General features: G+C 36.3%; 4 non-coding genes across 4 annotated transcripts; all 4 read right to left on the minus strand.

Annotated features, from left to right (window-relative positions):
• Positions 1-7,247: 7,247 nt before the first annotated feature.
• Positions 7,248-7,329, minus strand: LOC139903678 (small nucleolar RNA SNOR75). The gene has a single exon (XR_011778484.1). It is a non-coding gene; the product is annotated as a small nucleolar RNA SNOR75 (small nucleolar RNA).
• Positions 7,330-7,377: 48 nt separating this feature from the next.
• LOC139903706 (small nucleolar RNA SNORD14) lies at positions 7,378-7,501 on the minus strand. Its single transcript, XR_011778506.1, has one exon. It is a non-coding gene; the product is annotated as a small nucleolar RNA SNORD14 (small nucleolar RNA).
• Positions 7,502-7,529: 28 nt separating this feature from the next.
• On the minus strand, positions 7,530-7,655 carry LOC139903666 (small nucleolar RNA snoR99). The gene has a single exon (XR_011778474.1). It is a non-coding gene; the product is annotated as a small nucleolar RNA snoR99 (small nucleolar RNA).
• An 84-nt stretch (positions 7,656-7,739) lies between these two features.
• On the minus strand, positions 7,740-7,863 carry LOC139903705 (small nucleolar RNA SNORD14). The gene has a single exon (XR_011778505.1). It is a non-coding gene; the product is annotated as a small nucleolar RNA SNORD14 (small nucleolar RNA).
• Between the last annotated feature and the right edge of the window lie 8,552 nt (positions 7,864-16,415).

Raw genomic sequence — 16,415 nt, forward strand, 5'->3', positions numbered from 1 at the left:
AAATGTACAAACAATATGGTTACAGGTTAAATAAGGAGCCTCCAACTCTGGCACAAGAGTACTTAGCGCCACAACCATCTCTTGACATTCAGAATAAAAGACAAGGGTGGGATTAATTTCACATCAACAGTGGCTGATACACGTCCGCACCTTGATACGGTGAAGGCAATATACAGCCAGCGAATTTGAAATACATAATGCTGATGCCACAACTGATGATCTCATCGATATTATTGAAGGGAGTAGGACCTATACACCTTGTATGTAACTATGTTGTCAACAAAATATATATCAAATTACAATTGAAGAGCTGGAAATATTGGATAAACATCCTCACTACTCTCTTATTAGGTACTTAATCTGTAATACAATAAATATCTTATTAGCATGCCGTTTTCAATTAATGTTAAGTATCTTTAGATATGTTTTTTTCATTTTTTTTTTTTTTTTAATATTTTGTTACGGTAATGGAGTTGTGTTTCTTTCGTCCAAAAGAAAAACTGTCGAGGATTTCTGCTATCTAATTCACAAGGACATGTTTAAGCAATTTAAGTGGCAAGTGACCTCTTACATACTTATATATTGATCTTTCTAGTTATGATAAAAAATCATAATTCAAGAAAAGAATAAATATTAGTAGTAAGAAGTCGTGAAATTTCACAATTTTAGGTTTTGTAAGTGATTTTATTTTATTCTTCATGCAGTTCACTAGTTTGGTCCGTATGTTACATGTGTTTATTTAACAAAAGAATGTATCATGTTTGTAAAGATTTTCAAATTCTTATGTAACTATTTTTTTAGTTATAAATACGAATGGCAGGATCCATGTGTTAAAATACAATGCAAATTTGGTATTAGTAGATGTATATATGTAAAATATCTAGATATTAATAGTAATATGTATAAGAAAATATCTAGAATTTAGAATATGGTAGGAAAAATCTAGAAATATTTGATAGAAAAAATCTAGATATTTGTATGTGTAGAAAATATCTAGATATTTATCCATGAAAATATCTAGTTTCTAGAATGTTCCATGGGATAGTATAAATATGAGTGATGAGTAGTTCATTTGTGTAAGGTGTGAGTAAGTAAAGTGTGAAGTAGAGAAGAAGTAAGAAGTGAAGAAGAGTTGGAAGTAGAAGTTGTGAAGAAGTAAGAGTGTAAGTTGAGTCAATAATATTGTAATTGTTTCTTTGTATTAATAAAAGTGTTCTTCGTTAAGTTTCTCATTTAAGCCTCAGTTTGTGTTTAAGTTTTTAGTGCACTTGTGTTGTATCTATTATATGGTCGGCTCTGCCGCCTAAGTGATATATGGTCAGTTATACCGCCTGAATGATATATGGTCGACACTGTCGCCTAAACATTATTGTGCACTAAGGATTCATAAAATTAAAGGCTAACCAACGTCAAGTGTTGGTGTAGTGAGTGTAGTATAATCTAGGTCCTCTGTAGTGGGTGTGTTGGGCTCGTCGAAGCTTCCAACAATTGGTATCAGAGCGGGTCGTTCGGGACCATTGCTAGTGGAGGTACTCATCGGTAAACGTTGGACGTTTACATCGACTTGTTTTCACCAAGGCTCTAAGGGAGATTCTGTCGGAGCACAGTTAGGAACTGTGAAAGCTCATCGGTCAGGGACCAAGCTTATTGGACGTTGGACGTCCTGATGACAGATCTTGCAAGTACGAGCAGTGGAATCAAGAGTCTCAATAACCACAACTATGGTTATTGGCGAACTTGTATAGAATCCTACCTACAAGGACAGGATTTATGGGAAATAGTTGCTGGCAGTGACACAACGCCTCCACCGAAAGAAAAAGCCGAAGCCTTGAGAAAATGGAACATCAAGGCCGGGAAGGCATTATTTAAATTGAAGACTACAATCGAGGATGATCTATTGGAGCACATTCGTGACGAGAAAACACTAAAGGCCGCTTGGGAAACTTTTGAAAAATTATTTTCAAAGAAGAATGAAGCACGCCTCCAGCTCTTGGAAAATGAGCTTGCGGGTATCTCACAAGGAAGTCTATCTATTTCTCAATATTTTACCAAGGTGAAATCTATTTGTCGTGAGATATCTCAACTTGCTCCTGAAGAGAAAGTGAGTGATGCAAGGATGAAGAGAATTATCATCCACGGCTTAAGATCCGAGTATAATGGATTTATAGCCGCTGTGAGAGGATGGCCTACTCAACCATCATTAATAGAGCTGGAGAATTTATTGGCTAATCAAGAGGCATTAGCCAAGCAGATGAATGAAGTAACCATAAAAGACGGAGAAAATGCACTCTTCACCAATAAGAAGAAAGCAACATCTCGAAGACAAGAGGCGATGAAAGAAAGTAAGACATATGGGTGGAAGGGTCACCCAAAATCAAAAGGCAACGCTTCAGGGGGAGCTCAACAAGGAAGAAGAGATCATCGCCAACAATACGGGGAAAATGATAAGAGAAAGAATGGTGAATGCTTCAATTGTGGCAAGAAGGGTCATTTTGCTCGAGATTGTAGATTCCCCAGAAGGCAAACTTTTGAAGGAAATGTGGCCGCCGCAAGAAATGAGAAGAAAGAGGTCACATTCGAAGCAACCATTAATGAGGAAACATGGGATGCAGAAGTTGGACTCTCTATTGAAGCTGACATAGATGAGCAAGCTCTTACAACAACTTTAAAGTCAAAAATAAACTACAAAGATGATTGGATCATCGATTCTGGGTGCTCAAATCATATGAGCAACGATGGGACGAAGCTGCAAGAAATGGAGGATTACAAAGGAAAGAGATTCGTGTTGACAGCCGACAATTCAAGGTTGTCAATTTCTCACATTGGAAAGACAATAATTCCAAATGAAGGCGACTCTCATAAGCTCCAACTCGAGAAGGTGTATGTTGTCCCTGGCCTAAAGAAGAATTTACTGTCAGTACCACAAATGACAGCAGAAGGGAATTATGTGCTCTTTGGACCAGAAGATGTGTCCGTATTCAAGAGAGTGAAGGTGGTTGGCAATCCAATTATGCAAGGAAGAAGAATAGAGTCGGTCTATGTACTATCTGCTGAAACAGCATATGTGGATAAGACTCGAAAGAATGAGACGGCTGATCTTTGGCATGAACGTCTTGGGCATGTGGGCTACAACAAGTTAAAGGAGATGATGGTGAAACACATAGTAAATGGGCTTCCTCAAATTGATATCCGAACAGATACAATATGTGATGGATGTCAATTTGGCAAAGCTCACCAATTGCCATTCAAGGAGTCAGAGCACCAGTCCAAGACACCACTAGAGCTCATACACTCAGATGTCTTTGGCCCAGTGAAACAAACATCACTTGGAGGAATGAAGTATATGGTGACATTCATTGATGACTTCTCAAGGTAAGTGTGGGTTTACTTCATAAAGAAAAAGTCGAAGACTTTTCAGAAGTTTAAAGATTTCAAGAAGAAGATAGAAAGTGAGCTTAATAATAAGATTAGGTGCTTACGCACAGATAATGGAGGAGAATATTTATCGACTGAGTTCAATATCTATCTTGAGAAGCACAATATTAGAAGACAATTAACTTGTCCCAATACTCCACAACAGAATGGAGTCGCTGAACGCAAGAATCGCCACCTTGCCGAAACTTGTAGAAGTATGCTTCATGGTAAGAATGTGCCAGGAAGATTTTGGGCTGAATGTATGAGAACGACATCATATGTGATTAATAGGCTTCCACAAACCAATTTGGGGTATATCTCACCATATGAAAGATTATGGAAGATCAAGCCGACCGTCAACCATCTCAAGGTTTTTGGATGTGTATGCTACGTCTTCGTTCCAGATCATCTACGAAGTAAATTTGATAAGAAAGCAATTCGGTGCATTTTTGTCGCTTATGATGAATCAAGAAAAGGATGGAGATGTTGTGATCCAAATACTGGAAAGTGTCAGACTTCAAGAAATGTGGTATTTGATGAAGCTTCTTCATGGTGGTCACCTCAAAAGATAGAGCTTCCAGAATCTCATGGATTAGAAGAAATTCAAGAAGTTCAAGAAGAACGTAAAGAGCAAATAGTAGATCCAACTAAAGAAGGAGAAGAGTCGTACTCTAAGGAAACGAGTCCATGGAAAACTGGTGTGCATCAATCTATATCCAAGGAGGTTCATCCAAGCCAAATGGATGTCGAGGAGCATGTACAAGAATTACGGAGATCAACAAGACCGAGACAACCTAATCCGAGGTATGCCAATGCTGCTCATGTGGATGAATCAATACCTATTGAGCCTTCTACTTATGAAGAAGCAGTACAACGTCGAGAATGGCAGAAAGCGATGGATGAAGAAATTAATGCACTAAAAGAAAACCAGACATGGAGTTTAGTTCCAAAGCCAAAAGATGTAAAACCAATATCTTGTAAATGGGTTTACAAGGTGAAGACTCGATCAGATGGCTCCATTGAAAGGTATAAAGCTCGACTTGTTGCTAGAGGTTTTTCTCAACAATATGGGCTGGATTATGAAGAAACGTTTAGTCCAGTGGCGAAGATCACAACAATTCGAGCTCTACTAGCTTTAGCCGCTAGCAAATCTTGGAAGTTGTGGCAGATGGATGTCAAGAACGCTTTCTTACATGGAGAACTTGACAAAGAAATTTATATGGAGCAACCAAGAGGTTTTGAGAACAAGTTCCATCCTGACCATGTCTGCAAATTAAAGAAAGCACTATACGGCTTGAAGCAGGCTCCAAGAGCTTGGTACGGGAAGATTGGCGAGTTCTTGGTACAAAGTGATTTCACAGTTGCTCCTTCAGATTCTAGTTTATTTGTGAAACAAGATCAAGGAAAATTAGCCATAGTGCTAGTATATGTGGATGACTTAATCATTACGGGAGATCATTATGAGGAGATCCAAAGAACAAGAGAGAATATGTCTATCAGATTTCATATGAAGGAGCTTGGAGAACTCAAACATTTTCTTGGACTCGAAATAGAGCAGAAAAGAGAAGGATTATTTCTGGGACAACAAAAATATGGGCGAGATCTTTTACAAAAGTACGGGATGCTTAATTGCAAACCTATCTCAAATCCGATGGATTCGAATACAAAACTACGAGCAGATGAAGGAAAAAGTCTTCAAGATGTTACCATGTATCGAAATATGGTCGGAAGTCTTATTTATCTCACGCTAAGCCGGCCAGACATATCTTATGCAGTTGGAGTGGTTAGTCGATACATGAGCAATCCGAAGAAGCCTCACCTTGATGCTGTACGACGCATCTTAAGGTATGTCAAAGGCACTATTAACTTTGGTATTTTATACAAGAAAATAAAAGAATGTCACGTGACTGGATATTGTGACGCCGATTACGCTGGAGACTATGATACACGATGGTCAACAACTGGATACATGTTCAGTCTTGGATCAGGAGTAATATCATGGTGCAGCAAGAGACAACCAACAGTATCCTTGTCAAGCACTGAAGCAGAATATCGATCGGCATCATCAGCAACACAAGAAATTACATGGTTGAAACAACTAATGGAAGATCTTCATCAATCAACAGATTATCAAGTAAATCTTCTTTGCGATAACCTATCAGCTATACGACTAGCAGAGAATCCAGTCTTTCATGCAAGAACAAAACATATAGAAGTGCACTATCATTATGTTCGCGAGAAGGTCCTTGAAGGGAAAATCAAGATGATGCCAACAAAGACAGATGAACATGTTGCAGATATATTCACCAATAGCCTAAGTAAACCGAAGTTTACAAAATTCAGAGAAGCACTTGGAATGGTCTGCAAGACATCGTTGGAAGAAAATTTGCATTGAGGGAGAGTGTTAAAATACAATGCAAATTTGGTATTAGTAGATGTATATATGTAAAATATCTAGATATTAATATTAATATGTATAAGAAAATATCTATAATTTAGAATATGGTAGGAAAAATCTAAAAATATTTGATAGGAAAAATCTAGATATTTGTATGTGTAGAAAATATCTAGATATTTATCCATGGAAATATCTAGTTTCTAGAATATTCTATGTGGTAGTATAAATATGGGTGATGAGTAGTTCATTTGTGTAAGGTGTGAGTAAGTAAAGTGTGAAGTAGAGAAGAAGTAAGAAGTGAAGAAGAGTTGGAAGTAGAAGTTGTGAAGAAGTAAGAGTGTGAGTTGAGTTCATAATATTGTAATTGTTTCTTTGTATTAATAAAAGTGTTCTTCGTTAAGTTTTGCATTTAAGCCTCAGTTTGTGTTTAAGTAAGTGATATATGGTCGGTTATACCGCCTGAATGATATATGGTCGATACTGTCGCCTAAACATTATTATGCACTAAAGATTCATAAAATTAAAGGCTAACCAACGTCAAGTGTTGGTGTAGTGAGTGTAGTATAATATAGTATAATATAGGTCCTCTGTAGTGGGTGTGTTGTGGGCTCGTCGAAGCTTCCAACACCATGTGCTTGAAGATGTGATTATTATTAGTAGAATGTTGGGGTTTAGAGGCGTTGGCTGGTGTCTTTATCATCGCTGATGTGTTTTTCAAAGTTGGGCTAAAGAAAACAATCGCAAATTAAGCAAATACGTCTGGTCTGTCCAATTTTTTGGTTTATGGCTCTTGATTTGTGTTGCTGTTTCATAGGTTGCCTGTTTTGGAAAGTGTTGAGATAACAAAACTATAAATACATTCTTTGAATACAATAAATCCTAACTAGGTGCGTTGAAAGCGTCACTCAAACAACAACTAAACAACCAATTCACACACGTAAACAAGTGTTCCAGCTAAAACTTTTATTAAAGGCAAAATTACACCGTTGATAGTTATGATCAGAATTTGAGTTTAGCCTCCACACGATTACCCTGAAAATAATATTCGTGAACCCTCAATAACACGTGCCCCCTTTATGTGATTGTAAACAAACAGTTTTTAAACATGTCTAAAACTTGTGTCTGATGATAAACCATCTCACAAAATCATTAAATTCAAAATACTTTAAGAAGAGATCATATTAGCCTATTAAATAGATACATTAGCCATACAGACAAACACATCTCAAACCCCTTAAATTCCAGCTCACGTGAATCCAACATACCATAAAATTAGAATTGTACATGAAAACAAAACTACTCCGTACTTCTTTAGCACCAAAGACTCGCAAGGCACTTGAATTCATCAGTTGGCTATCTAAAACCTGCAAAAAAACAATTATAACACCCAAACACAAATAAACAATACAAAGTATAATTTTTTTTAAAAGGGGAATTCTCTCAGACAAATGCCTCGAATAGTCCTCATATTTAATGGATTTCTCAGACTCGTCATCTATATGAAATCATCACTGAGAATTAAACCCCAAAACATATTTTTTAGCATTAAATTAAATAAATAAATAAACTTCAGACATCCAAGGAAGGATAAAACAGCACTATCTCTCAAGCCCGGCAAAAGGCGAAAGATCTTAGGCGGCCACTGCGAATGTCTCTGAGAAACAAGCCTTCAATTCATCATCACAAGTTCATGTATAAAATTAATTAAACTAATTTGAAATCTGTCACTCATAAATGATCAGCTACTTGTAAAACTAGTTTATAAAAACTAATAAAGTAGCTGACAAAGTGAAGAGAGTGAATTTGAATATTAGGGGATATAATAATTCCATCCCTAAAGCAACTCAATGTTATGCAAAAGAGGGCAGACAATCCCCAATTTATCAATTAAAATAAAAAAATAAATCGAAAATTATTAGTAATTATTAATCTCAGACATCCAAGGAAGGATAAAACAGCATAAACTCTCAAGCCCGGCGAAAGGCGAAAGTTCTTAGGCGGCCACTGCGAATGTCTCTGAGAAACAAGCCTTCAATTTATCATCATCGATTAATAAACAATTACTCTCAATCAAATACGAAAAATATCAATCAATTGAGACTATAAAATATAAGAGCTGCTGTTGGGGATTAGGGTTTAGTGGACTGTGATAGTGAATGATAGAATGGTTAACTTATATAGTTGAAAAGAGAAGGGTTATAAATTAGGGTTTTGTGGAATGTTTACGGCGGCTACCTCATGTTTCATTTCTTTCATCCTATGAGCCCAATTAGGATGGCGATATGGATCCTGCAAACTCATATTTAAATTTAATTTGATTTTTTTTTTTTGTGAAAATATTTAAATTATTATTATTAACTAGTTATTGAACCCTCGCTTCGCGCCCGGGGTTCGATTTTTAATGTATTTTATTGCGTTTAGTAAAATTATTTTGTGGCTAACGATGATGTCGTTGAAGCGCAACTCGAGTCGAACTAAAAGGTATAACCCGTGAGAGATTTAAATGTTATTTTAAATTAACAATATATGTGCATCTCCGCGTTTCGCTATGGAATTGTCGACTTTTAAAAATTTAACGCAAAATCAACGTGTATGAAAAGTACCCCAAATATTTAGCGTTTTTTAAAAAGCGTCCGTTTTGCGTATAGCTAGTGTAGTGACCCGAACTTTTTCATGTTTATATATATTAATTGAGATTGATATTTACATGACTAAATGTTTCCAACGTGTTAAGCAATCAAACTTGTTAAGACTTGATTAATTGAAATAAGTTTCATATAGACAATTGATCACCCAAGTTGACCGGCGATTCACGAACGTTACAAAATTGTAAAAACTACATGTTGTGGTATATATAGACATATATATATGGTTGACATAAGATTATGATGAGTAAGTATCTCACTAAGTATATTAACAATGTGTGATATATATAAGAAATGAGATTACTAAGTTAAGAAACTCGAAATGATATATATAACGATTATCGTTATGATAACGTCTACTAAATACATATGTATCATATTAAGATATTGATACACTATATTTAACATGATAAAATGATATTTAAATATATCATTAAGTGTGTTAACAATGAACTACATATGTAAAAACAAGACTACTAAATCAAGAATTACGAAACGAGACTTATATGTAACGATTATCATTGTAACGATATTTTAATGTATATATCATATTAAGAGATATTCATACATCATAATATCATGATAATATAATAATTTAACATCTCAATTGATATAATAAACATTGGGTTAACAACATTAATTGAGATCGTTAACTTAAAGGTTTCAAAACAACACTTACATGTAACGACTAACGAAGACTTAGCGACTCCATTAGAATGTATATACATGTTGTGTTTTGATATGTATTCTTACACTTTTGAAAGACTTCAAGACACATATCAAAGTACTTCTACTTAACAAAAATGCTTACAATTACATCCTCGTTCAGTTTCATCAACAATTCTACTCGTATGCACCCGTATTCGTACTTGTACAATACACAGCTTTTAGATGTATGTACTATTGGTATATACACTCCAATGATCAGCTCTTAGCAGCCCATGTGAGTCACCTAACACATGTGGGAACCATCATTTGGCAACTAGCATGAAATATCTCATAAAATTACAAAAATATTAGTAATCATTCATGACTTATTTACATGAAAACAAAATTACATATCCTTTATATCTAATCCATATACCAACGACCAAAAACACCTACAAACACTTTCATTCTTCAATTTTCTTCATCTAATTGATCTCTCTCAAGTTCCATCTTCAAGTTCTAAATGTTCTTCATAAATTCCATAAGTATAGTTTCATAAAAATCAAGAATACTTCCAAGTTTGCAAGTCTACTTCCAAGCTTTCTAATCCATTCCAAGTAATCATCTAAGATCAGAGAACCTTTGTTATTTACAGTAGGTTATCTTTTTAATTCAAGGTAATATTCATATTCAAACTTTGATTCAATTTCTACAACTATAACAATCTTATTTCGAGTGAAAATCTTACTTAAACTGTTTTCGTGTCATGATTCTGTTTCAAGAACTTTCAAGCCATCCAAGGATCCTTTGAAGCTAGATCCATTTTTCTCATTTCCAGTAGTTTTATCCAGAAAACTTGAGGTAGTAATGATGTTCATAACATCATTCGATTCATACATATAAAGCTATCTTATCCGAAGGTTTAAACTTGTAATCACTAGAACATAGTTTAGTTAATTCTAAACTTGTTCGCAAACAAAAGTTAATCCTTCTAACTTGACTTTTAAAATCAACTAAACACATGTTCTATATCTATATGATATGCTAACTTAATGATTTAAAACCTGGAAACACGATGAACACCATAAAATCGAATATACGCCGTCGTAGTGAAACCGGGGGCTGTTTTGGTTTGGATAATTAAAAACTATGATAAACTTTGCTTTAAAAGTTGTTCTTTTGGGAAAATGATTTTTCATATGAACATGAAACTATATCCAAAAATCTTGGTTAAACTCAAAGTGAAAGTATGTTTTTCAAAATGGTCATCAAGATGTCGTTCTTTCGATGGAAATGACTACCTCTTTAGTAATTGACATGTAACTTAAATTTCCAACTATAAACCTATACTTTTTCTGGTTGGATTCTTAAATTAGAGTTCAATATGAAACCATAGCAATTTGATTCACTCAAAACAGATTTAAAATGAAGAAGTTATGGGTAAAACAAGATTGGATATTTTTGATCTTTTTAGCTACGGGAAATGTTTAACAAATCTATACAAATCATATCCTAGCTAACTTATATTGTATTATACATGTATTCTAATATATTATGTAATCTTTGGATACCATAGACACGTATGCAAATGTTTTGACATATCATATCGACCCATGTATATATATTATTTGGAACAACCATAGACACTCTATATGCAGTAATGTTAGAGTTAGCTATACAGGGTTGAGGTTGATTCCAAAAATATATATACTTTGAGTTGTGATCTAGCCTGAGACGTGTATACACTGGGTCGTTGATTGATTCAAGATAATATTGTAACATCCCGCATTTTTTTTCCGTTAAATTTATTTTAACACCGTCTTTTTTTTTTTTTTTAATAATATCTTCCGTCATTTAATTTGGTATCTTTAGTTAACTAACGTTCATAATATCCTCGTTATTTAATTATAACGTCACCCGTTTACTCGAGCGTTTTAAAATATTCGTTTGGTTAATTCACGCACCCGCACCCGAACTAGAGGGACCATTTTTGCCAAGTGATCAAAGGTGTGACTAGGTCAACTAGTCAACACCCTTTCTCCTCCATTCATTTATTTTCATTTCATTTTCATTTTTCCTTTAACACTTTCAACTTTTCTTTCAATCTTCATCATCAAGAATCATCATCTACTTACAATCGATCAAGCTTCAATCAAAACAAATTATATATTCGTGATCCTCTCTTCATCCTCTTCGATTTGGTACCAACTTCATCACATTTGGGTAACATTTCTAAAACACTAGATTTCTTTAAATTCGTGTTCTTGACTTATAAAGTTGTTAATTAGTGTCTATGGCTCATTGTGATGTCGTGTATGTAATTTGTATGCTCGATTCGTTGTTTTTGGTGTAACTAGTTCAATATGAAAATTACTTGCTAAATCCTTGATTTTGGATGATCAAATGTTGTTAGATTGTTAAAGTGCATGTTTTAAAAGTGTTACTAGTATCATTAGCTTCGTTTTGATGTATAGGTTGATTAAGGAAACTCCAAGAACATGATTAGTGATTTTGTGAACTTGGATTAGGGTTTGATAAGCTTTAGATGAACTTTTGATGCACCAAATGCTATGAAATATTGTAGATAAGAATTTTGTTGCAATGTGTGTATGATTACCTTCGAAACGGCATATCATACATGTAAATTGGTTGCCCGAATCATAAAATGCGTTTTAGAACTTGAAACTTTGATTATGAACGTTTAATGCGGTTTTTGGTTGTTGTTAGTGATGAATTGCTTGATGAAATGTGCTTAGTTGTTTTCCTTGTCAAATTACCTTTCTAATGATATAGGTTATGCGTTTTAAGTGTTTTCGGTGCATGAAATGTGTTATATTGTATTTTGGTTCGTGACTTGGACCATTTTTTTCTGCAAACTGCATGATTCCCAGGTATTGCGCGCCGCGCATTTACCCGCGCGCCGCGCAGAATCAGAGATCCTAGATGTTTGCCTTCTTGGTTGAGTTCTGACCAGAAATTGCACTTGGGTGCGCGCCGCGCAACCCAGTGCGCGCCGCGCAAAAGCCCCAGGCCACTCTCTTTTGTTTTTAAATGTCACAAAAATGTTTCCGCTTAACTAAAACTCCGTTTAACATGAAACTTGACTATTAGGCTCTTATATGACTTCTCGTCTTGGGAAAATTGTCGGATACCCGACCCGACCCCGTTGACTTTGACTTTGACCAAGTTTGACTTTTAGTCAAACTTAACCAAACGATTATACAATCGTTCTAACATACTTAACTACTTGTATCGTGCATGAAACTTGACAAATTGATTCACATGCTATATTAATCGAGTCGTAACGAGCCATAGGACTAATTGAACATCTTTGACCCTTCGTGACTATCGTTATTGATACAACCTAATTGTTTAGGTCGAGACTAGCATTGTTCTTTGCACGTTTACTTGTTGAAGTACTATTTCACTCTTGCAATCAAAGGTGAGATCATAGTCCCACTTTTTACTCTTTTGAACTTACTTTTGGGATGAGAAAACATAAACGATTCTTTTGAACTAAGTGAACACAAGAACGGGAAAACAAACATTCTACATACGAGTTTAGAACGAAAATCCTCAATCCGATTATCATTAGTTACATCAGATGGTGTAAGCGAGAACTTATGTTATATGGCCATATGGGTTTGACAACCCTCATCTTTGACGGTTCGCTACCGTCTACGGATGAAATATATTTTCGAGAATCAGTGTTTGTTCTAGCACTATGGATGGGGTATACAATGGATGGAATGTTAAGCTTTGATAATTGGGTGCTCGTGAATATTAACTTTTAGAATGTATTACTATTATTTCAATTTTGCAAACCTTGTGGTTCGACTTACTTACTTTTACTCACTTACTTACTTAAACCTATGATTTCACCAACGTTTTCGTTGACAGATTTCTATGTTTTTCTCAGGTCTTGCACGATATGTGATACATGCTTCCGCTCACTATTTGATACTTGCATTGGATGTCGAGTATACATGCATTATTTGGAGCGTCTTTTGACTTTACTTTAAACCGTGTCGCCTAGATTTCAAATGTACTTATAACCTTGTAACTTAACTTTTGGTTGAACAATTCTTGTAAACTTTGAAAACAATCTTTATTTTGAAATGAGGGTGACATATTTTGGTCAAACATTGTCATAAAGACTTATGACCAGGTAATGGGACCCACGTAGTCGACGCCGTCACTTGACGATTTGTCGGGGTCGCTACAAGTGGTATCAGAGCCTTGGTTGTAGGGATTTAGAGTTCATTTGTGTTCACCCCGAGTCATAGGGTACATAGGTGAATCTAGACTACAACCGGCATATAGACTGAAGTAGGAATTATTTGACTAATTGTGCATTTATACTCGAACTCTTCTATCATATCTAACTCGTATTCGATCTTGATCTTACGTTGATAAATTTTGTTGATGCGCCACCTTGACTTTATGAAGTAATGTTAAATGCACATGAGAATCAGGGTAATATAATTTCCGGGATTATATTACGGTGATTCACATGGACGTTCCGACATTATGACATAGAGAATTTAAGGCGAGTCAAGGAAAATTTTCTCTCTATCCTTATTCCATGCCACGGTTAGTATTGTTGAAAATACTAACCAACGATATTCTTGTCTCATGAAGGAACAATGGCTCACCAAGGTCAACACAACACTCCTCTCGAAACTCTAGAACAAGCTCTTCAACGAATGATAACCACCGCCGTGGGTACGGCCGTGGCCAATCACTTTTCTAACAACAACAATCATGGAGCCGGTAATCCAAGCGAAGGTTGCTCCTACAAGAACTTCATGAAGTACAACCCTCCCACTTTCGATGGAACCGGAGGACCGATTACTCTCACCCGATGGTTTGAACAAATGGAGACCATTTTTAACACAAGCGGTTGTCGAGACCAAGATAAGGTCATGTTTTCCACCCTCACTTTCACCGGCATTGCTCTTTCGTGGTGGAACAAGTACGTACAATCGGTGGGTATCGATGAAGCCCACACACTCTCATGGACCGAATTAAGAGAGAGAATGATCACCGAATATTTTCTGCGCGACGAGACTCGAAGGCTCGAACAGGGTCTAAGGAATTTAAGAACGGTCGGGAATGACCTCGGAGCTTATAATCAACGGTTTACCGAACTAGTCTCAATGTGTCCAAATCTCATGACTCCCGAATCCCTAAGGGTCGAACTTTACATGGATGGCCTCCCTAAGAGCATTCAACAAGGGGTAATAATATCCCAACCCCCTAACCTACAAGAGGCTTTAACAAAGGCCCACCAAACTTTAGAAACGGTGAATGAAATGGAAGCACCGGTACGAATGGTCGAGAACCACCCGGGTAACAACAAAAGAAAATGGGAAGCCTCGCAACCAAGCAACCACAACAATAACAACATCTCCAAGAAGCCTTTCACCCCCGGCGGCAAGAAGGGGTATGCCGGAACCCTACCTCACTGTAACAAGTGTCGCAAACATCATTTTGGTGAATGTGGCAAACCATTTTGCGTCAAGTGTCAAAGAAGTGGCCATGTGGCCCATGTCTGTAAGGGTACCGTTACCGTCGCTCGAAGGGTGCCCAACGCACACAGGACGGGTGCATGCTTTGAGTGTGGCCAACTAGGTCATTTTAGGAATGTGTGCCCAAAGAAGAAATCAACCTCAACGCACGCCATTGAACTTTCAACATCGACACCTAGGATGCCCGAGACGACGATGGACTAGTCACGGGTACGTTTCTTCACAACAAACCGTATACTTCATACTTGTTCGATTCGATTACCGCTAGACGTTTTACAACCAAGACTTTGACTTGTACTCATTACCTTCCATCTTTTCCCCTAGATACTATTTAGGCGATTTAAGCGACCAACGGAAAAATATTGTGTGCCTATAAATATTATCGGAGGATATACGTTAAGAAATTGAACTCGACACCAATAGAACTAAGGAACTCAAAACCTATTCATTAAGGAGAAATTGTTGCCCTACATTTATGTATAGATTATTGTGAACTAAGAAATTTTCGGTTGGAAACCGATACCCTCTCCCTCGCATCCATGACCTCATGATTATTTGCACGAATCCCGTATGTTCCAAATCGACCTCCGTTCCGGTTATCATCAATTGGGGGTTAAGTGAGACGATGTCTCCTAAGCCACTTTCCGAACTCGCAACGTTAGTTGTAAATCTCTCTTAGTACCGTTTGATTTATTTAGGGCTCGCCCGTATCCATAAACCTCTTGAACCGCTTATGCAAATTCATATAGACTAATCTGTTATCGTATTTATAGATGACATCTTAACTTATTCAAGTAAAGAAGGAAAACGAACAACATCACCATCTTAAGCTCGAACTTTTGAGAAAAGAGCAACTCTATACCAAATTCTCCGAGTGAGAATTTCTGTTGAACGAAGTCCAATTTTCTAGACCATGATGTTAATGGTCAAGGCATTACAATCAATCTCGAAATCAAGCCACATGTAATCAGGAAACTCTCCCAACTCAGACTTGTATTCGTAAAATCTCAGATCTCGTCTGTTATTACCGAAGATTCATTTCTGACTTTTCTCGTGTTACACGACTTTTAAACTCGTTAACTCACTAAGGAAAACTTTAAACCTCCCCGTGTTCGAACCTTGAGCGTGATTCTTCACACCAACATTTCTAGTTAAATTCGTATAGCAACAGATGGAACTCAAACATGAAAATATTTCTACTTGAACGCCGAAAGGCATACTCTCTCGACTCAAAAATCAACGTAACTAAAATTCGTTATTTTGCACGAAGAATTCGAATACTAAATTGTGGATCCGATCAATTTTCTCGTCATCACGTACCACACTACATACCTCTGTTATTTCACCGTTACTGTCTGATATTACTGGGATTTAAGATAACACACAATCCAATGATACTTCACTCTTCTTTGACTTAACGCCCTTATGTTTCTGATAATCGGTCAACTATTATTCAACCCCGAACTATACAACTACATGTACTATCTCGTTTCTCTTTCAGACTTCAACTTTTGACAACTAGAGGCACGTTATGGCAACCTCGAGATGTAAGATCATCCTATTCTAAGTCCTCATTTCACTACTATCTTTACCGTTCGCATTTCCGTTTAAAGAAACTCCTTGTAACATTTCTCCATGGATAGAGAAACTCCTCATATTACATAAGTATTCGCCACGAGGGTGAATAGTCCTAACGAACATTTTTCGAACCCTAACTAACTTGTTCAAACGTATCTTAAGAGATTCTATTCCAACATGGTGTATCTTTGTCAATTATTC

Source organism: Rutidosis leptorrhynchoides, chromosome 3 (genome assembly GCF_046630445.1).
Source record: "Rutidosis leptorrhynchoides isolate AG116_Rl617_1_P2 chromosome 3, CSIRO_AGI_Rlap_v1, whole genome shotgun sequence".
In the NCBI taxonomy this organism is placed as follows: Eukaryota; Viridiplantae; Streptophyta; class Magnoliopsida; order Asterales; family Asteraceae; genus Rutidosis; species Rutidosis leptorrhynchoides.